This window comes from Schistocerca cancellata, chromosome 3, assembly GCF_023864275.1.
Source record: "Schistocerca cancellata isolate TAMUIC-IGC-003103 chromosome 3, iqSchCanc2.1, whole genome shotgun sequence".
In the NCBI taxonomy this organism is placed as follows: domain Eukaryota; kingdom Metazoa; phylum Arthropoda; class Insecta; order Orthoptera; family Acrididae; genus Schistocerca; species Schistocerca cancellata.
The window spans coordinates 860,824,819-860,850,259 of NC_064628.1; the positions used below are offsets into that span (position 1 = coordinate 860,824,819).

The window sequence follows — 25,441 nt, forward strand, 5'->3', positions numbered from 1 at the left end:
AACGGAACAATGATCAATGTTAAAATAAATGTCCTAATATAAACTGACTCATTCCTTTTTACTTAAATTCTCTTTTTATATGTTTATCATCGGTTGTCGTAAGATGACTATTAAAAGATTATAATTAATGTTTGTCTGGTTGGGAATTTGGTAAGCTAGACTGGATACCTGGTGAAACAGTTGCTCAGTAATGCAAGGTTAACTTCCCCAGATAGCTCACAGCTTTTAACCCGCTTTTATTGTCTTGAATATCAGCATCGCTTTCAGAACCCCTTAATGCATCAACGTTACAAACTCCCCTAGAAACATTCCATTCATTAACATTTCAAAAAGTAAACAGCAAACTGCGAAACCGAGCACGGATGATACCTGGTAGAGCAAAAAACGACTGTTGGAGCTGGAGTAAGGCAGCCAGACTGCACTCGTGAATCGATACCTGAGTGTTTACATACTGTCAGAAACTGAACAGGAAAATTTGCTTACGGAAGATCAGATGTGGTAAGCCGTGTAAACGCTGTGAATTAAAAGTTTTCGACAGACCGTATATTGTAAACAACTGTGGGAAACGGCTGCCATTCAGACGCACGCCTGAAAACGTTGACTAGCCAGCAGAGACGCAGTGCACTAGAATTAAAGAGCGTGATGCAGCTGATGACGTGACTTTAGTGGCACCCTGTAGCTGTGGGACAGCCCTCGGGAGGGGGCGGCAGACACCCCTACTCAGTCAGCACGGCAGCTGTCCCACTCGCCACCCCACATCATCTGCCGACAGGCGCCTGTTGAAGAGATCGCCTCTCTTCTAGCTCACAACACTCGTCGCAAGGACATTTGAGTGGCGCATTTGACACAGCTATTAGCTAAAGAAGAACCGGCTAAACACTCTGATCCAGACGTAACTTCCTTCCTTTCTTTTCGGCCACCCATTTCATAATCTGTAAATGAATCGACTGTCATAGCTACTTCCAGACACGCACATGACGACAGAAAAAAAAGAACGTGCTTTTGGACAAGAGAGTAGTAACCTCACTCCAGAATGAGATTTTCACTCTGCAGCGGAGTGTGCGCTGGTATGAAACTTCCTGGCAGATTAAAACTGTGTGCCCGACCGACTCGAACTCAGGACCTTTGCCTTTCGCGGGCAAGTGCTCTACCATCTGAGCTACCGAAGCACGACTCAGGCCCGGTCCTCATAGCTTTACTTCTGCCAGTATCTCGTCTCCTACCTTCCAAACTTTACAGAAGCTTTTCTGCGAACCTTGCAGAACTAGCCCTCCTCGCAGAAGAGCTTCTGTAATGTTTGGAAGGTAGGAGAAGAGATACTGGCAGAAGTAAAGCTGTGAGGACCAGGCGGGAGTCGTGCTTCGGTAGCTCAGATGGTAGAGAACTTGCCCGCGAAAGGCAAAGGTCCCGAGTTCGAGTCTCGGTCGGGCACACAGTTTTACTCTGCCAGGAAGTTTCAGTAACCTCACTGTTGGCAAAAAAGATTTTGCCATGCCACGTCCACATGCTGAGTGTTAATCTTGGACAAGGTCGTCTGGAGTAAAATAGTTACGGAAAGAACATTCAAGCCAGCCCTGAAAATCAGATGGATTGATCGAGGAAGGAATCACAACGTCCTGCGGTAAGTTAACGGATAAATGCATAGCACAACAACATAATGAATCGAAGTGATTCCGAATTCAGTCGCCGAGAAACGTTTCATCAGCACATTAACATTTTACATACAACCAATCCTTTAACGATGATCTCGACCGTCGTACACTAAGCTGAAAGGATCGCTTAAATAATGACGGCTTGACCTTACTTACGAGCAACGGCCTTGCCGCAGTGGGTACACCGGTTCCCGTCAGATCACCGAAGTTAAGCGCTGTCGGGCGTGGTCGGCACTTGGATGGGTGACCACCCAGGCCGCCATGCACTGTTGCCATTTATCGGGGTGCACTCAGCCTCGTGATGCCAATTGAGGAGCTACTCGACCGAATAGTAGGTCAAAGAAAACCATCTTAACGACCGGGAGACCGGTGTGCTGACCACACGCCCCTCCTATCCGCATCCTCAGCTGAGGATGACGCAGCGGTCGGATGGTCCCAATAGGAATTTTCTGGATCTTAATTCCACAGTATTTCTTTCCAGGTACCGAATCATATTTACCGAATTTAATTGAAATCGATCTGTGGCTGAAACACTCCCGATTAATATGACGTCGATTGTTGTTAACCGAAACAGCTGCCTAACTTTAATTTTGATGTGACCGTGTCGTAACAGATAAGCGCTAATCGCGTTTAGCTGCTTCGGGAGTCGTTTCTAATCAGAATGCGACAGCCCAAATGTTCACACAATCATAAACGGTTCTCCAATAACCAATGCCAGGATGTTGCACACTGTCTGATTTACATATTCTCATTAAAAATAATTTTGAGGCAGACACTACTTCCGTCCCACATTTCTTGTTACGATTAATCTGATCACAGGTCAGAACTTCTTGTATCCCGTCACACGCTTTAACAATGGTCACCACACAGAGTCCTCACTGCAATCCGAAATTTGGCCGGCGCGGTTGATGCGAACGCGAATATCCGGGACACTGATCTTTATAAAGCACTGGTCAGGTGTATCGTATGACACGAATCAGTCATGTTTTGCCGAGGGTCAACCCACGGCGGTGGGAACTCCACAATTCTTAACTCTCCTGACACTTCACTTACTTGGCGCTAGCGCCACCTGACGATCTATTTTGTCTAATATCGACCTGTGTGAGCCAGCCGGAGTGACCGAGCGGTTCTAGGCACTACAGTGGGGAACCGCGCGACTGTCACGGTCGCAGGTTCGAATCCTATCTCGGGCATGGATGTGTGTGATGTCCTTAGGTTAGTTAGGTTTAAGTAGTTCTAAGTTCTAGGCGACTGATGACCTCAGCTGTTAAGTACCATAGAGCTCAGAGCAATTTGAACCATTTTTGACCTGTGTGAGGCAAAAAATGTGTTAATTGTTGGGTAATGGATCGCGGACCACTTCCAGAGCTTAGGAAGAGCTTTTCACCCGTGGCTTTACCCGCATACGCCCGTATCACACTTACTTCACATAATTTCAACACTTTTCACACATATTTGTACACACTTATGACCTCCGTCCGTGTCGAAATTCGCCTCGAAGTTTCGTTTTCATGCAGCTCAACATCTCCTGAACTATATGTCGTAGTAGTCCACCGCAATATTATTGCACCTGGGAGCGCTTCGGTCTGTTTATCTTAAGTCGTTATCGTGATATTTCACGAGGACACGTAGTAACGCCTGATGGTATATTCATTACTGATGAGAAACCATGTATAGTGCGATGCGTTCTCCTTAACCACCACTGTACTTGTCTGTATTAATGTAACTGCATGTTTCTGATAACAGTCACGGGAGACGAAGTGCAATAATATCGTGGTTACGTAGTACAGGTTTGTAGGTTCATTCATATGTGGATACTTTCTACATCTACATTCTACATTTCTACTCCGCAAGCCACCCAACGGTGTGTGGCGGAGGGCACTTTACGTGCCACTGTCATTACCTCCCTTTCCTGTTCCAGTCGCGTATGGTTCGCGGGAAGAACGACTGTCTGAAAGCCTCTGTGCGCGCTCTAATCTCTCTAATTTTACATTCGTGATCTCCTCGGGAGGTATAAGTAGGGGGAAGCAATATATTCGATACCTCATCCAGAAACGCACCCTCTCGAAACCTGGCGAGCAAGCTACACCGCGAAGCAGAGCCCCTCTCTTGCAGAGTCCGCCACTTGAGTTTGTTAAACATCTCCGTAACGCTATCACGGTTACCAAATAACCCTGTGACGAAACGCGCCGCTCTTCTTTGAATCTTCTCTATCTCCTCCGTCAACCCGATCTGGTACGGATCCCACACTGATGAGCAATACTCAAGTATAGGTCGAACGAGTGTTTTGTAAGCCACCTCCTTTGTTGATGGACTACATTTTCTAAGGACTCTCCCAATGAATCTCAACCTGGTACCCGCCTTACCAACAATTAATTTTATATGATCATTCCACTTCAAATCGTTCCGCACGCATACTCCCAGATATTTTACAGAAGTAACTGCTACCAGTGTTTGTTCCGCTATCATATAATCATACAATAAAGGATCCTTCTTTCTATGTATTCGCAATACATTACATTTGTCTATGTTAAGGGTCAGTTGCCACTCCCTGCACCAAGTGCCTATCCGCTGCAGATCTTCCTGCATTTCGCTACAATTTTCTAATGCTGCAACTTCTCTGTATACTACAGCATCATCCGCGAAAAGCCGCATGGAACTTCCGACACTATCTACTAGGTCATTTATATATATTGTGAAAAGCAATGGTCCCATAACACTCCCCTGTGGCACACCAGAGGTTACTTTAACGTCTGTAGACGTCTCTCCGTTGATAACAACATGCTGCGTTCTGTTTGCTAAAAACTCTTCAATCCAGCCACACAGCTGGTCTGATATTCCGTAGGCTCTTACTTTGTTTATCAGGCGACAGTGCGGAACTGTATCGAACGCCTTCCGGAAGTCAAGAAAAATAGCATCTACCTGGGAGCCTGTATCTAATATTTTCTGGGTCTCATGAACAAATAAAGCGAGTTGGGTCTCACACGATCGCTGTTTCCGGAATCCATGTTGATTCCTACATAGTACATTCTGAGTTTCCAAAAACGACATGATATTTGAGCAAAAAACATGTTCTAAAATTCTACAACAGATCGACGTCAGAGATATAGGTCTATAGTTTTGCGCATCTGCTCGACGACCCTTCTTGAAGACTGGGACTACCTGTGCTCTTTTCCAATCATTTGGAACCTTCCGTTCCTCTAGAGACTTGCGGTACACGGCTGTTAGAAGGGGGGCAAGTTCTTTCGCGTACTCTGTGTAGAATCGAATTGGTATCCCGTCAGGTCCAGTGGACTTTCCTCTGTTGAGTGATTCCAGTTGCTTTTCTATTCCTTGGACATTTATTTCGATGTCAGCCATTTTTTCGTTTGTGCGAGGATTTAGAGAAGGAACTGCAGTGCGGTCTTCCTCTGTGAAACAGCTTTGGAAAAAGGTGTTTAGTATTTCAGCTTTACGCTTGTCATCCTCTGTTTCAATGCCATCATCATCCCGGAGTGTCTGGATATGCTGTTTCGAGCCACTTACTGATTTAACGTAAGACCAGAACTTCCTAGGATTTTCTGTCAAGTCGGTACATAGAATTTTGCTTTCGAATTCACCGAACGCTTCACGCATAGCCCTCCTTACGCTAACTTTGACATCGTTTAGCTTCTGTTTGTCTGAGAGGTTTTGGCTGCGTTTAAACTTGCAGTGAAGCTCTCTTTGCTTTCGCAGTAGTTTCCTAACTTTGTTGTTGTACCACGGTGGGTTTTTCCCGTCCCTCACAGTTTTACTCGGCACGTACCTGTCTAAAACGCATTTTACGATTGCCTTGAACTTTTTCCATAAACACTCAACATTGTCAGTGTCGGAACAGAAATTTTCGTTTTGATCTGTTAGGTAGTCTGAAATCTGCCTTCTATTACTCTTGCTAAACAGATAAACCTTCCGCCCTTTTTTTATATTCCTATTATACTTTGTGCGAAGTATGTGGCGAATCGAGTTAGAAGCAAAGAATAAATAGTTAATTTTATCCATAGTGGATGCTGTTGAACTCTGTGAATGTTCCTTTATAGGGTTTAGAAAAATTTTTCTGCTGCCCGTCACAATAAAAGATTATTTACGTGCCACACGACCAGTGCTGGCGATCACTGTATAAACACAAAAAAAATTATTTGTTGGTGACTAAATAGATGAAAGAGGAATAATTGTAAGTGGGAAGGCGGCGTTTGTCGAAAACATATCTGTACTTTCATAAAGATGAAGCATCATTATTATAATTACGCTGTGGTGGCAGTTTTTCCACTTAGTTGCACACTTATCATTTTCACGTCCATATTTAAGTTTTATAAAGTTTAGCTGCATATTTCACTATTGCGAAGCGCACTTGTGAAATACACTGTGTTTACATACAAACATGTAGGCTATGGTCATAGAACTTCGACGTAGGAAGTTTTAGAGATGTTGCTCATACAGAAACATGTAGGTTATGGTCAAAGAACGTAGGCATAGGAAGTGCACAGATATAAACTTAAAGGATATAAACTTAAAAAGCCATTATAAACTGTGAAGTTTTTTTGATCCACATTACGAAATTATTTTAATCCACATTTTCGTCGTAGAACTTAGCTCTAGGAAGTACAATGATATTGTGCATCTTCATGTTTTCGCGGCGCAAAGACTGTTCCATAAAATTTCGGGCATTCAGCAGCATAAATTCAGCTTCTTCTTCTAATATTTCGGCTGAATACCGTCCCGCCATCTTCAGAGTGAACCTAGGCGACTAACGCTCCATCACTTCCTCCTTCCTTTCAAATCCGAGGACCGAACTACTGAACATGCAACCAAAGATACACAAGGCGCCAGAGACTTTGATAGACGGCTAAGAGGTGCAACATATGCATGGAAATTAAATTTATGGCTGTGCAGTCGATCCACACGGTGATATTACAAACCCCAGATCCCCCGTGAGTGCGGCCGTTCATACATCTGACAGACGACACGTACTGTCCAGCAGAGATGCACAGACCACCGCAGGTACACCCGGCTCTTACAGCCTAACAAATCTGCGGTGACAGAGCACTGTATTGACACTGGTCACTCTATGGCGTACGGTAACATCGAAATTTTAGCCTCGACTTCATCTTTCTGGGACTCAGTAATGAAAGAAGCAATTGAAATTCGGTTGGCGACGAATTTAATTAATAGAGATATCGGCTTCAGCTTGGAAAAATCATGGGATCCGACAATTTCTCTAATGAGATAACAAAGACGCCTATCAACGTCTCTGGCGCCTTGTTTATCTTTGGCCGCATACTCAGTGGTTCGGTCCTCGAGTTTATAAGGACGGAGCAAGTGCTGGAGCGTCGGTCACCTCGGCTAACTCTGCAGGTGGCTGGACGGTATTCAGCCGAAATATTAGAAGTAGTAGTAGTAGAAGAAGAAGAAGAAGAAGAAGAAGAAGAAGAGGCTGAATTTATGCGGCTGCACGCCCAAAATTTTATGGAACAGTACAATGATGTTATACACATACAATTATTTGAAACCTATTACAATTTACGAAAATGACAGTTAAAGTTTGTGTTAACAAAACGACTTTTACAAATTACAATAATGACACTAACTCTTGTATGATTTCTACATTGGACTTACATAGAATATTACTTTGTTATTATATCAGGGGATAATGAGTTTTTGTTTTTGAATATTTCATGAAATACGTGGAGATAAGATTTGTTTGCGAGCTCCATTTGTTCGTTGGGGATAAGGTATGGTGAGTTAGAGCTGTGGATGTAAATTTCTAGCTCCTCGAACAGATTCATTTTCTTTCCTTTGTTGACAGTGTGTAGTATTTGTAGATTGTCTGTAATGGCTTTGGCTGAGTGACCATGGTCTTTTAGATACGTTGCTAAGGTGGGTTTATCAAAGTTATTTATCCGAAAGGCCTCCATATGCTCACGGTATCTTATAGTGAAACTCCTTCCAGTTTGGCCTATGTGGAACTGTGGGCAATCGTCACATAAAAGTTTGTAAATACCTGATTGGTGGTGGCATTGGTTATTTGCCGATGATGTGCTGTTGTAGCTTGTTGTTAGTGCTGCAAGAAATTTAAATACCAGTTTTCCGAAAGACGTTGGTAATTTGGTATGAAATTTTACCAGAACGAGTATGCAGGCAAATGTGTTTTTAGCTTCTCGTGAATCTGACTTAGGATGTGTGCATTGTTTCTTTTTGATTTTGTTGTTTATCACATTTGGGTTGTATCCATTTCTACATGCAGTTGCTTCAATAATGTTAATTTCTTTTTGTTCATCATGGGGGCTGAGTGGGATTCTATATATACGGTTAAGAGTGGATCTGAAGAATGCCATTTTGTGTTGTACTGGATGAGGAGTTGTCAATGACATCACTAGTGGTGGAGGCGTGTATGTTGTTTACATGAGATGTTGTAAGGTCAAAAAACTGATGCCTTTATCTGCTTGATGTTCTACAGTGAGAATGATGATGATGATGATGATGTGCAGGCTGCTGAGACCTTTAGCTAGTTTCTAAACCTCCCCAGTTGTACCGCTGTACAAGATAATAGTATCATTTACATACCTTTTGTAGTATATTAATTTTCAAGTGAACAATCTGATGTGAGAAATTTATTTTGTATGTGGTTAATGTAAATGTCAGCAAGTATTCCTGCCAAACTACTGCCCAGTGAAAGACCATCTTCTACTTTATAAATTTTGATGCAAAATAACTGTGTGATAGGACTAGTTCCAGCCTTGGACAGCTTTTTGTGTTTTAATAGGTTGCTTTTAATTATCTGAAAAGTGTCTAGTATAGTAATGTTGGCGTAAAGGTTTACTATGAAGCAAATTTGGCACCCTCATAGCTATTCTTAATTAAATTCTTTTCATAGGTATAAAAGGTACTGAGAATCTCTAAGTTTCTTGCTGATAAAATATGCTGGACTGTTTCTTGAGTTGACTGGGGCGTATAGGACAATTTTCTTTACGAATCTTTGGTTGTGAAGGTAGTTTTGGTGCTGATGGGTTCATGACAAGGAATTTTAGATCATCAGAGTCAGGTAACAGGAAGTCAGATGATTTCGGTAGTTTCTTAAGCTGGGCCTGAAATTTGGGTGTGGGGTCATTGTGTATTTCATGTATATTATTAATCTGAAAAAAATCTAGAGTTTTGTTGACATATTCAGATTCATACATAACAATAGCTGAGTTCTAAATGGTTCAAATGGCTCTGAGCACTATGGGACTTAACATCTCAGGTCATCAGTCCCCTAGAACTTACAACTACTTAAACCTAACTAACTTAAGGACATCACACCCATCCATGCCCGAAGCAGGATTCGAACCTGCGACCGTAGCAGTCACGCGGTTTCAGACTGAAGCGCCTAGAACCGCACGGCCACCGCGGCCGGCATAGCTGAGTTCTCCATGTCAGATTTGACTACCAAAGCTCTGTTTTCAGACAGTTTTCTATTAACTATCTAATACAGTTTGGAGTCACAGTAATTTGATTTTGTAAGAATTCTTAACTTGCAGCCCAATACTAACCGTTTCATTATTATTTATTTTAGCTGAGTCACATGCCACTTTAGAGCAGATTAATTCTTTGATATTGTTGTCAGTGAGTATTGCTGGGATATTATGTCTGAGACACTTAAGTAATTCAGTTTCATTTTTATCAAATGTGATGGTGGTTGAATTAATCAGACTACCGTAAAACCTATGTTCTGATGTGAAAGGAGATTCTAGTTGTTGCAGTTTGTTAGGATTGAGAGCAAGTGATTTCTGGTTATGTCTAGTTGACACAACTAGTTGTTCTTTGCACACTTGGTCATTAATGTTTGATGGGTAGGTAGTTCTTAAGCCCGCCCGCCCCCCCCCCCCCGACACCCCCCTCCCCCTCTAAGCAATTCTTCCCAATAAGTGATGTGTACCAAGTTTGTTTGTAATCGGTCCAGTGGTTTAGGAGACGTACGTGACATACGTACATACATACAAGGGAAGATGGGAAAGTAACGCACAATTATTTCATTACCCAAAAATTTAATAGATAACAAAAAAAAAAAACAAATTAACTTACATCCTTTACCTACTTTTCTACATAGTTACCAACGTTCTCAACATATTTCTGCCATTGTGGTACCAGTTTCAACGTGCGCTGTTCGTTCAAGTCCGTTTCGTTGGAGTACAGTCATTTGCAGACTGCTGGTATCTGTCGCAAAGCGGTGGTCGGGCAGGAATTTCTTCGTGGGGTTAAACAGATTTAAGTCCGACGGTGCAAGATCCGGACTGTATGGTGTATGCTGGAGCAGCTCCCACCCTAATGTGGCGATTTTGTCGTGAATAGGAGCAGCAACTTGGTGGGGTGTGGGGGCAGGGAAGAGCGTTGTCGTAAAGAAGTTTGACACCGTCGGTATTATTGTTGTGGCATTTGTCACCAAAGTTTTAATGTAGGCCGCAGTATTCTCAGTGGTCCCGCATTCAGCGAAGTTCACCGATCACACACCATGCATCAAATGGTTCAATTGGCTCCGAGTACTATGGGACTTAACATCAAGTCGCTAGAACTTAGAACTACTTAAACCTAACTAACCTAAGGACATCACACACATCCATGCCCGAGGCAGGATTCGAACCTGCGACTGTAGCGGTCGCGCGGTTACAGACCGTAGCGCCTAGAACCCCTCGGCCACTCCGGCCGGCTCACACCATGCATCTCCCAGAACAATGCGGGAACACTTTCCTTGCAGATTGAGTCACTTTGAATTTTTTTTCCGTACTGTTTCCACTCCATAGATGTCTGCTTAGTTTCGGGCGCGTTGTGGTACGCTCAAGACTCATCATCAGTGACGGTTTCCTTCAGAAAGTCGTGCCCTTCTACGGCGTAACGCGGTAAGTAATCCAAGCTTGTCATCATTCGCTGGCCCTTGTGGTTGTCTGTCAGGTTTTTAGGTACGCAACTAGCACTAACTTTAGATGTCATGAGCAATATCGTACGCCGCAGCATAGGAAATGTTGAACTGCTGCGGTAATGTTCTCGGTAGCACACGCCGATCGTTTAAGGTTGCTGCATCAATGGTTCCCTGCAGGCGATACCGGCCACCCGGGGCGTGGAGAGTCACTGAGGTTCACGCGGCCCTCTTGGAAGAAGACATTACAACAATCCATACAGTCGTCTCCATACAAGCCAGAGCGCATGCCCCTGTGAATTTCACTTGGTTTATGGCCCACAAAAATCGAAATACAGTACGCTGCTCTTCACAAGTTGGCGGCAGTAACATGTGAGCCATGATTGTGTTGTTCAGCCTTCTCTCGCTAGAGTTGCCCATGAAAACAAAATATCCTTAGTGGCGAAAACTTGAAACGACATCTACATACATACTCCGCAATCCACCATACGGTGCGTGGCGGAGGGTATTTCGTACCACAACTAGCATCTTCTCTCCCTGTTCCACTCCCAAACTGAACGAGGGAAAATGACTGCTTATATGCCTCTGTACGAGCCTTAATCTCTCTTATCTTTGTGGTCTGTCCGCGAAATATAAGTTGGCGGCAGTAAAATTGTACTGCAGTCAGCCTCAAATGCTGGTTCTCTAAATTTCCTCAGTAGTGATTCACGAAAAGAACGTCTCCTTTCCTCTAGAGACTCCTACCCGAGTTCCTGAAGCATTTCCATAACACTCGCGTGATGATCAAACCTACCAGTAACAAATCTAGCAGCCCGCCTCTGAATTGCTTCTATGTGCTGCCTCAATCCGACCTGATAGGGATCCCAAACGCTCGAGCAGTACTCAAGAATAGGTCGTGTTAGTGTTTTGTAAGCGGTCTCCTTTACAGATGAACCACATCTTCCCAAAATTCTACCAATGAACCGAAGACGACTATCTGCCTCCCCCACAACTGCCATTACATGCTTGTCCCATTTCATATCGCTCTGCAATGTTACGCCCAAATATTTAATCGACGTGACTGTGTCAAGCGCTACACTACTAATGGAGTATTCAAACATTACAGGATTCTTTTTCCTATTCATCTGCATTAATTTACATTTATCTATATAGTAAAATTTTCAACAATCAATATCGGGAGAGAGAAAAGATTACTGTGCGCCACTTTCAGATTCTCCCCCGTACATACATACGTTTATATATGCATACATAGATTTTCATAGTCTGCATGGATGAGTAGACTACGGCAGCATTTTAAATTTTTGAACTCTGTGAATAATTATATGAAATACTGAAAACCAAGTTTTTGTTGCTCCTGGAAGCCATTAGGTCGGCAACCTGTAACTGAGATCGCGTGACCGTCTTAGGCTTTTAGTAATAATATAGGTGGGCACATGCCCAGAAAAGTGAAGACACTTCCACAGAAGATCTGGACGGGGGCGGGAGGGGAGGGGGGAGGGCAGCGGCGAGTATTACCGGGGGTGGGGAGTAGACACTGGGGCCGTGTGAGGAAGGGGTGGTTAGACAAGGGTCAAGGAGGACGTGGTCGAGCAACTAATGATCGAAGTAGAGAGCTGTGCCGGAAGGAAACCATGAAAGCGGACCCTACATTAATGCGGGACACAGAAGATGAAGTGATAAAATGACTGAGCACGTTTTACGAGCCGAGTCTTAGCTGAGAACTGGAGCTGAAGAGCTGATTCAAGGAAGGAACCACAGAGACGCGCCCAAATAGGCACACGAAAGGCAGATCGTTGATTATGTAGGACGTGGAAGTTATGCCGCTTCTTTCTAGCCAATAAATTTAATCGAGGACGCGTTTGCTTCTTTTCATGGCAGATTGTGTTTCTGACTCATGGTGTTTCAGCCAGCGTCCAAAGTTTAAGGTTGGTTGGTTGGTTTGGGGAAGGAGACCAGACAGCGTGGTCATCGGTCTCATCGGATTAGGGAAGGAAGTCGGCCGTGCCCTTTCAGAGGAACCATCCCGGCATTTGCCTGGAGTGATTTAGGGAAATCACGGAAAACCTAAATCAGGATGGCCGGACGCGGGATTGAACCGTCGTCCTCCCGAATGCGAGTCCAGTGTCTAACCACTGAGCCACCTCGCTCGGTCCAAAGTTTAAGGCTCCTAACCTGCGCAGAACATTTATACATCAAGTGGAAGCTAATATTACCCACACGTTTATAGCCTGTGACGTGTGGGCTCAGCTCAGTGAAGACTAACCAGCGGCAGTATACTATTTACAGGAATTCACGGCTGATATCATCATTCAAGAACAAAATCTGTAGTACAAAGTAGTGAGTAAAACTTTAGGGTTCATGTCTCCGTTTTTCCACAGCCGGCCAGATAGAGTCGTCATGTGTACGCGAGAGCTGATATGCAGAACAGTCTTTTTCGTTGTGCCTGTCTGCGACACAACGTCTCCTCTGTATGGTGACTAGCAATCAATCCCTTTCATAACATTAGCCGGCCGGAGTGGCCGTGCGGTTCTAGGCGCTACAGTCCGGAACCGCGAGACCGCTACGGTCGCAGGTTTGAATCCTGCCTCGGGCATGCATGTGCGTGATGTCCTTAGGTTAGTTAGGTTTAAGTAGTTCTAGGGGACTGATGACCTCAGAAGTTGAGTCCCACAGTGCTCAGGGCCATTTGAACCATCATAACATGAATTTTAATTTATTTCTTGCTTTTAATCAAGACCCGCCCAACTGAGTTTTCATTGCTGTCTATTTAGTGAACAACTTCGTATTACAACTACATTAATCGTGGTACAATTTACGGACATAACATTATCTTCAGCATGGGCAACTGTAAGTTAAAACGAACCGAAATTTGTATTTCACCAACTAAAGAACGAAAACGAGGCCCCATTTATGTACTACACATCTGTCGCTACTGTAGACTCGCTGATAGTTTCGTGGCTGTAAATGGAAAAAGAAAAAAATGTATATTGCCGGCCTCTTTTGGTGCAACCCAATCGAAACGGTCACATTCAGTCTATTCGGTGCACTCTGGTTGTTGCATATCCCAGTACTAGAGAAGCCACTTGTCGCAGGGGACTATTCAAGTTGGTGGAGGCTCAGTAAAGTTATAGTGCGTGTGCATTTCTACATCTACATCCACATCCATACTCCGCAAGCCACCTGACGGTGTGTGGCGGAGAGTACCTTGAGTACCTCTATCGGTTCTCCCTTCTATTCCAGTCTCGTATAGTTCGTGGAAAGAAAGATTGTCGGTATGCCTCTGTGTGGGCTCTAATCTCTCTGATTTTATCCTCATGGTCTCTTCGCGAGATATATGTAGGAGGGAGCAATATACTGCTTGACTCCTCGGTGAAGGTATGTTCTCTAAACTTCAACAAAAGCCCGTACCGAGCTACTGAGCGTCTCTCCTGCAGAGTCTTCCACTGGAGTTTATCTATCATCTCCGTAACGCTTTCGCGATTACTAAATGATCCTGTAACGAAGCGCGCTGCTCTCCGTTGGATCTTCTCTCTCTCTTCTATCAACCCTATCTTGTACGGATCCCACACTGCTGAGCAGTATTCAAGCAGTGGGCGAACAAGCGTATTGTAACCTACTTCCTTTGTTTTCGGATTGCATTTCCTTAGGATTCTTCCAATGAATCTCAGTCTGGTATCTGCCTTACCGAGTAATATGCGACCGCTGGTACGTCTAGATACCACTCTGACAGGTGAAAGGTACGTAACCATCTTGTCTGTTCACCTATATCCACCCATGTCCACTGTGCATTCCGACGGACTTGGGCAATTCCAGCAGGACAATGCGACATACCATGTCAAGAATTGCTACAGTGTGGCTCCAGGAACACACGTCTGTGTTTAAACACTTCCAAACTCCCCAGGAATGATTATTATTGAGCATATCTGGCGTGCCTTGGAACGTGCTGTTCTCTTACGGATTTATGGACAGCCCTGAAATATTCATGGTGTCAGTTCCATACAGCACTACGTCATACATTAGTCGAATCGATACCACGTCCTGTTGCTGCACTTACGAGTGCTCGCAGGGGCGTTATACGATATCGGGCAGGCGTACCAATTTCTTTGGCTCTTGAGTGTGTAAGAGAAGTAAACGTCAACTACAAAGCACGTGATTTAAACATAGAAATTTGAGCTATGAACGGCAGTAGTTGAAGAACAGTACATTACGTTGTTGATCTGACGAGCAGAAGTTGACATAGTTACTTTTCGAAAATCGTGGTAGGGGAAAAGAGGTTTGAAACCTATGGTCCACATGGCAATGAGAGTACTTTAAACGACGGTCACCTTTGTTGCGGTGCTCGCTTGTTTCCAAGTCCGTATCGATCTTAGTGCCGAGTTTTCACTCAGACGGCGCTTTGGCGTTAGGCGGTTGTTTCCGTGTGTGATCGCTGGCCGCAGCTTAGCTGGAGGCGTGTGAGGAGGAAAGGGGTGGCTGCCTTGGCGTGGAGACAGTTCGCCTCGGCTGGGGTTGTTTGCGTCTGGACGCCGAGTGGGGCCCGACGGGAAGACCGGACCGTGGTTTTACGGTTAACAGTGTGGACAGCGGCGTGGTGTGCCGTTTAACCGGATTCGCAAGGGAAGCAAAATCTCGCCTGTTGTTGTTTGTCGAGCCCCAGTTTGAAATACTTTCCATGTGCGGCGGGATGTCATTTCGTCCTCCTGTCTCTCCGTCGCTGGGATTGCTATCCTCGTTTACCGTCCCACGGATGTATATCGATGGGGTACGCTGCTCTCCGTACTGTACGAGACGCTGGTGATGGAAGTGCGTCGTTCAGCGGCACGTTAGTCTGGGTGCTTTATGTTTGATCTTCAAGTGCATAGTCTTCGAGTGGCACTCCTTAGAGTTCGCCTTGCGCAGTCAGATTGGAGTTTATTTTGTCTTGTGGTGCTTCCGCTTTCCGGTAACGGAGGTTAAGCTTGATTCGGCACTCCGTACGACGCTTGGCACCTGAGCAGGCGGGTCGGAGCCACCTTCGCGACTAAACGGAAGCCTTTGGACTGAGAGGTCTTGTGTTTTGCAAAAAAAATGGTTCAAATGGCTCTGAGCACTATGGGAATCAACATCTGTGGTCATCAGTCCCCTAGAACTTAGATCTACTTAAACCTAACTAACCTAAGGACATCACACACACCCATGCCCGAGGCAGGATTCGAACCTGCGACCGTAGCAGTCCCGTGGTTCCGGACTGCAGCGCCAGAACCGCTAGACCACCGCGGCCGGCTGTGTTTTGCATATTGTTCATAAATTGTTATTTTGGTATTAAGTTGACTGAGGTGTCTTATGGATTTCCCGGCATTTGGTCCGTTTCCCGGGCTAGGTCTCGTTATTTTAAAAGTCGATCCTTGTTTTGCCTTAGCACGATTTAGGTTTACTGCCTTGTGGTTCTGGTAGTACGCCGGGTCGCTGTGGGTGTGTTGCATTTTGTATGGGGCTGTGTGCGCGGAGCCGTGGAGTACCATTTGTGTGAACCGCTTCACTGGGGAGTACTAATCGGGCCACTCTTGGTCCTCTGCTGTATGCTGATTTTACTATTATTTTAAAGTAACGTTATCACTTCTTAAGTGATTTAATTCTTGTTGCGTTAATTGCAAATTGGGTACTGAGAAATTTAGTAGTGTAATTACGCAAGATTTAATAGTGGCACATGCCCCTTTACCTATCGTAATCTGTTAATTACCGAAAGACCTTAAGCTCATACTCATATGTAATTTTCTTAAATTATTGTATTTTTGTGTCATGATGTGTTTTTAATTTGCTGATCACTGGTTTCAGGTAGCTATTACTTGGGTGGAACGCGCGGAACCGCGACGGAGAGAGTAGTTGCGTGCCTTACGTGTCCGTTGTTGGCGCGGCCTGGTGTCCGTTGTTTGTTTTGGTGCACCTGAGTTAAGTATTGTGTTGCCTCCTCCCTTGCGGTCCCGTCGTGTTCTTCTCATAAACATTTCCTACAAGGCACTTTAATAAATTTTATGCTAGTATTATTTTAATTTCTTACATTGGTAAAATTGTGCGGCCTTGATTATGCACACTGTTTGTCATAATGTCTCATATATCATGATGTGCGTGTATAATGGTGCAATAAATGGATGACTGTTATTTCTGTTTTGGCGCCCTTCGTGCCTCCTTTCTTGTCCCTATTGGTACGCTATCCTTGTACTTGTGTTGGTAATCCATATCATACTGGAAAGTTGGCGTTAACGAGGTGACTGGGGTGGACGCCGCGCAGGAGAAAGTTGGTCGGCTGTGGCGGCGTTGTCTGCCAGTGGCGTCGCCGCGACCCGACGCCGGCGTCGGCGTCTAATGATAGGACAGGCGCGGCGCGACGCGGCGCCGGCAGTAGAAGCGAACGGGAGGGGGGGAAGGGAGAGGAAGAGCGCATTCCGCGCGCGCCGCTGCCGCCCCTCTGTGTTTAAATACACACACACACACACACACACACACACTGCTCCGCGGCGACTCTGGCGCGTATTTCGGCCGTTAATGAGGCAAGCAGAATAGTTGCCAGGTGCGGCAGGTAGCCCTGGATTAAACAGTTCACAACATTTCTCCTTCCAACGCACCACTGTGTAATCAGAAAGTACCTTTACTTTCGAGGGATACGGCTGGAAAAAACTAACTTCAGTAAAAAGATAACACTTTCATAGCTAAAACTACTTACCGTCAACCGATGTTTCCGTGTATAATGCTATTATCAGATACTGAATAAAGTTAAAACACCATGTACACTGAAACAAAAAAACTGGTACAGGCATGAGTATTCAAATACAGATATATGTAAACAGGCAGAATACGGCGCTGCGGTCGGCAACGCCTATATAAGACTAAGTGTCTGGTGCAGTTGTTAGACCGGTTACTGCTGTTACAACGAAAGTTTTTCGAAATTTAAGTGAGTTTCAACGTGGTGTTACAGACGGGGCACGAGCGATGGGACACACTATCTCCGAGATAGCAATGAAGCGAGGATTTTCCCATATGACCATTTCAAGAGTGTACAGTGAATATTTGGAATCGTGAAAAACTTCAAATATCTGAAATCACTAAGACCGGAAAAAGATCGTGCAAGAAGAAGACTGACTACGACAGAAAAGAATCGTTCAACGTGATAGAAGTGCAAGCCTTCCGCAAATTGCTGCATATTTCAATTCTGGGCCATCAACAAGTGTCAGCCTGCGAACCATTCAACGAAACACCATAGATATGGGCTTTTGGAGTCGAAAGCCCACTCCTGTATCCTTGATGACTGCACGACACAAAGCTTTATGCGTCGCCTAGGCAAGTCTACACCGACATTGGATTGTTGATGACTGGAAACATGTTGCCTGGTCGGACGACTCTCGTTTCCAATTGTATCGAGCGGATGGACGTGTTCGGGTATTGAGACAACCTCATGAATCAATGGACTCTGCATGTCAGCAGGAGACTATTCAGGCTGGTCGAGGCTCTCAAACACTACCTGTAAATGAATGAATCATTCAATCACTCGGTGATTCAATCACTCGGTGATTCAATCACTCGGTGATTCAATCACTCGGTGATTCAATCACTCGGTGATTCAATCACTCGGTGATTCAATCACTCGGTGATTCAATCACTCGGTGATTCAATCACTCGGTGATTCAATCACTCGGTGATTCAATCACTCGGTTAATAAACGAATCAACACAAGCTAGGCTCTCACACTCTCGACTACAAGCAATATTACACTTAGGTGACAGAAATCACGGGATAGCAACATGCACATACACAAGATGGCGGTAGTATCGCGTGCACACGGTATGAAAGGGCAGTACATCAGTGGAGCTGTCAGTTGTACTCAGGTGATACATGTGACAAAGTGTCCGACGTGATTATGGCTGAACGACGGGAATTTACAGATTCTGAACATGGAACGGTAGTTGGAGCTAGGCGCGAAGGAGGTTACAAATCGTTAAAAAATTTAATATTCCGAGATCCACAGCGTCAAGAGTGTGCCGAGAATACCAAATTTCAGAGTATTAGCTCTCATCATGGACAACGCAATGGCCGACAACCTCCACTTAACGGCGAAGAGCAACGGCATTTGCGTGGAGGTATCAGTGCTGACAGAGAAGCAACACTGTGTGAAATAATCGCGCATATATATATATATATATATATATATATATATATATATATATATATATATATATATGTGTGTGTGTGTGTGTGTGTTGGTTGGTTGGTTTGGGGGGGATTAAAGGGACCAGACTGCGACGGTCATCGGTCCCTTTTTCCAAAAAAAAGTAAAACCACCCAAAGAGAATAAAAAACGAAAAACAGGAAAGACGTCAGACGACACAGGACAAGAAATACTCCTACAGAGATCAGACGAAACAAATTAAAATCACACAGAGTGTGACAGTGGTTGGCCGACCATAGAGATAAAAAGGAAAAGCCAACCACCGAGAACACATTAAAAACTCAGCGTAAAATCGTAGGCCAATGGCCAGAATCAACACAAAAGAACAGAACAAACACTCAGAGTAAATAATAAAAAACCCCTGCCCGAATAAAACGGAAAACTAAGTCAGCCATACCAGGGTCATCACATAAGAGGGCAGGGAGCGTATCAGGCAGCGCAAATGTCTGCCTGACCACAGCTAAAAGGGGGCAGGCCAACAAAATGTGGGCCACTGTCAAAGCCGCCCCGCAGCGACATGCAGGAGGGTCCTCCCGGCGCAGTAAATAACTGTGTGTCAGGTGGGAGTGGCCAATGCGGAGCCGACAAAGGACGACAGAGTCCCTGCGGTTGGCTCGCAGGGATGACCGCCACACAGTCGTCGTCTCCTTGATGGCACGGAGTTTATTGGGCATGATCCGATTGCGCCATTCAGCGTCCCAAAGCGCAAAAACGTTTCGGCGGAGGACTGCCCGCAAATCAGTCTCTGGGAGGCCAATGTCCAGAGACTGTTTACTCGTGGCCTCTTTCGCCAGGCGGTCAACATGTTCATTGCCCGGGATACCGACATGACCGGGGGTCCACACAAATGCCACAGAGCGGCCGCAACGCGCTAGAGTATGCAGGGACTCATGGATAGCCATCACCAGACGAGAACGAGGAAAACACTGGTCGAGAGCTCGTAAACTGCTCAGGGAATCGCTACAGATAACGAAGGACTCACCTGAGCAGGAGCGGATATACTCTAGGGCACGAAAGATGGCGACTAGCTCAGCAGTGTAAACGCTGCAGCCAGCCGCCAAGGACCGTTGTTCGGAATGGTCCCCTAGAGTTAGCGCATACCCGACATGACCAGCAACCATCGAACCGTCGGTGTAAACAATTCCAGAGCCCTGATACGTGGCCAGGATGGAATAAAAGCGGCGGCGGAAGGCCTCTGGAGGGACCGAGTCCTTCGAGCCCTGTGCCAAGTCGAGCCGAAGGCAAGGGCGAGGAACACACCACGGGGGTGTACGCAGAGGCGCCCGGAAAGAAGGTGGAACTGGGAAAAACCCAAGCCCGCAGAGAAGCTCCTTGATGCGTACGGCGATCGGACAACCCGACCGGGGCCGACGGTCTGGCAGATGGACGACTGACTGCGGGAACAGGACACGATAATTTGGATGCCCGGGCAAGCTAAAAACATGGGCAGCATAAGCGGCCAGCAAACGGTGGCGGCGGAACCGCAGTGGAGGTACACCTGCCTCCACTAGGACGCTGTCCACAGGGCTGGTGCGGAAAGCACCAGTGGCAAGGCGTATCCCGCTGTGGAGAATTGGGTCCAGCACCCGCAACGCAGATGGGGATGCGGAGCCATAAGCTAGGCACCCATAATCCAGGCGAGACTGGATTAACGCCTGGTAGAGCCGCAACAGGGTAGATCGGTCGGCGCCCCAGCGGGTGTGGCTCAAACAACGCAGGGCGTTGAGATGCCGCCAACACGCTTGTTTAAGCTGCCGGATATGAGGCAGCCAAGTCAACCGGGCATCAAAAAGGACACCCAAAAACCTGTGGGTCTCCACCACAGCAAGAAGTTCGTCGGCAAGATAAAGCCGCGGCTCAGGATGGACCGTTCGGCGCCGGCAGAAATGCATAACGCGGGTCTTGGCAGCCGAAAACTGAAAACCACGCGCTACAGCCCAAGACTGCGCCTTGCGCCCTGTAGCTGACGTTCAGCTGCTGCAATGCTAATAGAACTATAGTAAAGACAGAAGTCGTCAGCATACAAGGAAGCGGAGACAGAATTTCCTACTGCCGCAGCGAGACCGTTTATTGCAATTAAAAACAGGCAGACACTGAGGACAGAGCCCTGGGTTCCCCGTTCTCCTGGACGAGGGAGGAACTATACGAGGCCGCGACTTGCACGCGGAAGGTACGATACGACAGAAAATTTCTGATAAAGATCGGCAGAGGGCCCCGAAGACCCCATCCATGAAGCGTAGAAAGGATGTGATGACGCCATGTCGTATCGTACGCCTTCCGCATGTCGAAAAAGACAGCGACCAGGTGCTGACGGCGGGCAAAGGCTGTACGGATGGCCGACTCAAGGCTCACCGGATTGTCGGTGGCGGAGCGGCCTTTACGGAACCCACCCTGAGATGGAGCCAGAAGGCCCCGAGACTCCAGCACCCAATTTAAGCGCCGGCTCACCATCCGTTCAAGCAACTTGCAAAGAACGTTGGTGAGACTAATGGGACGGTAGCTGTCCACCTCCAGAGGGTTGTTTCCAGGTTTCAAAATGGGGATGACAATACTTTCCCGCCATTGCGACGGAAACTCACCCTCGACCCAGAGACGGTTGTAAAGGTTGAGGAGGCGTCGCTTGCAGTCCACTGAAAGGTGTTTCAGCATCTGACAGTGGATGCGATCTGGCCCGGGAGCAGTATCAGGGCAAGCGGCAAGGGCACTCTGAAATTCCCACTCACTGAATGGAGCGTTGTAGGGTTCAGAAGCGTTGGTGCGAAAAGAAAGGCTCCGACGTTCCATCCGCTCTTTAATGGAGCGGAAGGCCTGGGGGTAATTCGCAGAAGCGGAACTCATAGCAAAATGCTCTGCTAAGCGGTTTGCAATGACGTCGGAGTCAGTACAAACTGCTCCATTCAGTGAGAGCGCAGGGACGCTGGCAGGGGTCCGATAGCCGAAGACCCGTCGAATCTTGGCCCAGACCTGCGATGGAGTGACATGGAGTCCAATGGTGGACACATACCGCTCCCAGCACTCCTCCTTGCCTTGGCAGATAAGGAGGCGGGCCCGCGCACGCAGCCGTTTGAAGGCGATAAGGTGATCCATGGAGGGATGTCGCTTGTGACGCTGGAGCGCCCGCCGGCGATCTTTAATCGCTTCAGCGATCTCAGGCGACCACCAAGGCACAGCCCTCCGCCGAGGGGACCCAGAAGAACGGGGAATGGCAGACTCGGCGGCAGTGACGATGCCGGCGGTGACCGATGTAACCACCGCATCAATGGCATCAGTTGAGAGAGGCTCAATAGCGGCAGTGGAGGAGAACAAGTCCCAGTCAGCCTTATTCATAGCCCATCTGCTAGGGCGCCCAGAAGAGTGACGCTGTGGTAGTGACAGAAAAGTCGGAAAGTGGTCACTACCACACAGGTCGTCATGCACACTCCAGTGGACAGATGGTAAGAGGCTAGGGCTACAGATTGAAAGGTCAATGGCGGAGTAGGTGCCATGCGCCACACTGAAGTGTGTGGAGGCACCATCATTCAAAATCGAGAGATCGAGCTGCGACAATAAATGCTCAACGGTGGCGCCTCGACCTGTTGCCACTGACCCACCCCACAGAGGGTTATGGGCGTTAAAGTCGCCCAGTAATAAGAAAGGTGGCGGCAATTGGGCTATCAGCGCAGCCAGGACATGCTGCGCGACATCACCCTCCGGTGGAAGGTAAAGACTGCAGACGGTAAGAGCCTGCGGCGTCCACACCCTAACAGCGACAGCCTCTAAAGCTGTTTGTAGAGGGACAGACTCGCTGTGAAGAGAGTTAAGGACATAGATGCAGACGCCACCAGACACCCTTTCATAAGCTGCTCGGTTCTTATAATAACCCCGATAGCCACGGAGGGCGGGGGTGCGCATTGCTGGAAACCAAGTTTCCTGCAGAGCAATGCAGAGGAAAGGGTGAAGGCTGATAAGTTGGCGGAGCTCAGCTAGATGGTGGAAGAAACCGCTGCAGTTCCACTGTAGGATGGTTTTGTCCATGGCTGAGAAAGGCGTGCCGGGACTGGGACGGCAGATTACGCCGCTGGGTCACCTGCTGCCTCCGATTGAGCACCCGTGCTAGTGCTATTGCTATTCACGGCGTCTGAGGGACCGGCGAGATCGAGGTCCTCAGCGGACGCCAGAATCTCCACCTCGTCCTCAGACGCAGAGCGAGAAGGTTGCGATGGGGTGGCTACCACCGCGCGTTCCTTGGGCTTAGAGCTGCTCTTCTTTGATTTCTCACGCTGCTCCTTGGGTTTAACTGGCTGGGAGGGCTTCACCGATTCAGTCTCCGGGACTGAGGAGGATCGGGAAGCCCTTCGACCTGCAGATTGTGGGCACTTACGCCACTGTCGATCGTCAGCCTTCCCGCCGGTGGAAACCTGGGAAGGGAGGGACCCAAGGGACCCCTTGCGAGCGTGAGAAGCCGAAGAAGTTGGACACTTCTCCGGCTTAGAAGCGGGGACCGACGTCCCCGATGGGGGGGGGATGGTGTTGCTCCTGAGGTAGGTGGCACAGGAGCAACCCGGTGGGTAGAGCCCCCCACTGGCAAGGGGGCAGGAGGAGTTGTACCACTCGTCGATACGGCCGGAAGGCGCGAAACTGATGGGGCTAGCACAGGTGTTGTAGCAGCGGCGTAAGAAGTTGTCATTCGCACTGGATGTAATCGGTCGTATTTCCGTTTGGCCTCAGTATAAGTCAGTCGGTCCAGGGTCTTATATTCCATGATTTTGCGCTCTTTCTGGAATATTCTGCAGTCTGGCGAGCAAGGTGAATGGTGCTCCCCGCAGTTGACGCAGATGGGAGGCGGGGCACATGGAGTATCGGGATGAGATGGGCGTCCGCAATCTCGACATGTGAGGCTGGAAGTGCAGCGGGAAGACATATGTCCGAACTTCCAGCACTTGAAGCACCGCATCGGGGGAGGGATATAGGGCTTGACGTCACATCGGTAGACCATCACCTTGACCTTTTCCGGTAACGTATCACCCTCGAAGGCCAAGATGAAGGCACCGGTAGCAACCTGATTGTCCCTCGGACCCCGATGAACGCGCCGGACGAAATGAACACCTCTACGTTCTAAGTTGGCGCGCAGCTCGTCATCAGACTGCAAAAGGAGGTCCCTATGGAAAATAACACCCTGGACCATATTTAAACTCTTATGTGGAGTAATAGTAACGTTAACATCCCCCAACTTGTCACAAGCAAGTAACCTGCGTGACTGGGCGGAGGATGCCGTTTGTATCAGTACTGAGCCAGAGCGCATTTTAGACAAGCCCTCCACCTCCCCAAACTTGTCCTCTAAATGCTCGACGAAGAACTGAGGCTTTGTGGAGAGAAAAGACTCCCCATCAGCTCTCGTGCAAACTAAGAATCGGGGCGAATAACTGTTACCTCCATCCTGGGACTTACGCTCTTCCCACGGCGTGGCCAGGGAGGGGAACGTTTTCGGATCGTACTTCTGAGCATTAAATTGAGCCCGAGAACGCTTAGAGACTGCTGGCGGCTGGCCGCCAGCGAGAGATGATGTACCACGCTTCATTGCGGGTCATCCGCCCTGATGCCACCTACTCCGACCAAGGGCCCTCCCCACGGGCGCCACCCAGCCACAGCAAAGGCCACCTGGCAGGATGGCCGTTGCCGGGAGTCCTGATACCCCAGGAGGATACGCATCTACTCCTTGGCATACGTGGGGAGTTAACGGCGCAGGCATCAGTAGAGCGATCCCTGTGTTGTCAGGGGGCTACAACCAAGAGGGTACATGGCGGCCCCACCACAACGGACTGGCTACCGTGCTGGATCTTAGGTGCAAAACTGTCCAAGGTCGTCGTCGCAGTTAAAAGAAACACTGCAGAGGGCAGCGTGGAAATCGCACCCAGGGACGTATCCCCGCCCTAAAGATCGAAAACGAGCGGGACACCATTGCAACGACGTGAAAGCCGGCTAAAGGTCTAATTGCACGACGGATACAGTGCACCATGTAAGGCGCCCTTCCCCAATTGGCTCGCTCTTCGGAATAATTTAGAAAGATGGAGGTCAAACCCGAGAGGGGACCATCACATAAGGCCAAAACATGTGAGACTCCTTTTAGTCGCCTCTTACGACAGGCAGGAATACCGCGGGTCTATTCTAACCCCCGAACCCGCAGGGTGTGTGTGTGTGTGTGTGTGTGTGTGTGTGTGTGTGTGTGTGTGTGTTTTAATTCCTGAAGGACCAAACTGCTGAGGTCATCAGTTCGTAGACTTACACACTACTTAAACTAACTTATGCGAAGAACAACACATACTCCAAGGCAGGACTCGAACCTCCGGCGGGAGAGGCCACGCAATCCGCGTCATGGCACCTCAAACCGCACGGTCGCTCCGCGCGGTGAACTGCAGATATCAGTGTGGGACGTACGACGAAATAATCCGTTAGGCTGGTTGGTTGGTTTTGGGGTTTGATGGCGGCTAAACATCGAGGTCATCAGTCCCCCGTTCCAAATAGACATACTTGTAAAAGGCCTACACAGTAAAAGCGTAACCTCTGCACCCAGAGGGAGGGAACACCAAGGGGTACAGAGCTAAAATGAACACCGCAATAACACAAAATAGAGGACACTTAAAAGGAGCAGAGCAAATAGTTGACTAGAGTAAAACAGACTGCAGTGGTTGATATATCAGGTAAAAG

The 25,441-nt window shown here is 47.4% G+C and overlaps 1 protein-coding gene and 1 pseudogene across 2 annotated transcripts in view; one reads left to right on the forward strand and one right to left on the reverse strand.

Annotated features, from left to right (window-relative positions):
• The window catches only part of LOC126175913 (lysophosphatidylcholine acyltransferase), a 715,329-nt gene that overhangs the window by 354,582 nt on the left and 335,306 nt on the right, over nucleotides 1–25,441 (reverse strand). The window lies entirely within an intron of this gene.
• LOC126177550 (5S ribosomal RNA) lies at nucleotides 1,810–1,927 on the forward strand (annotated as a pseudogene).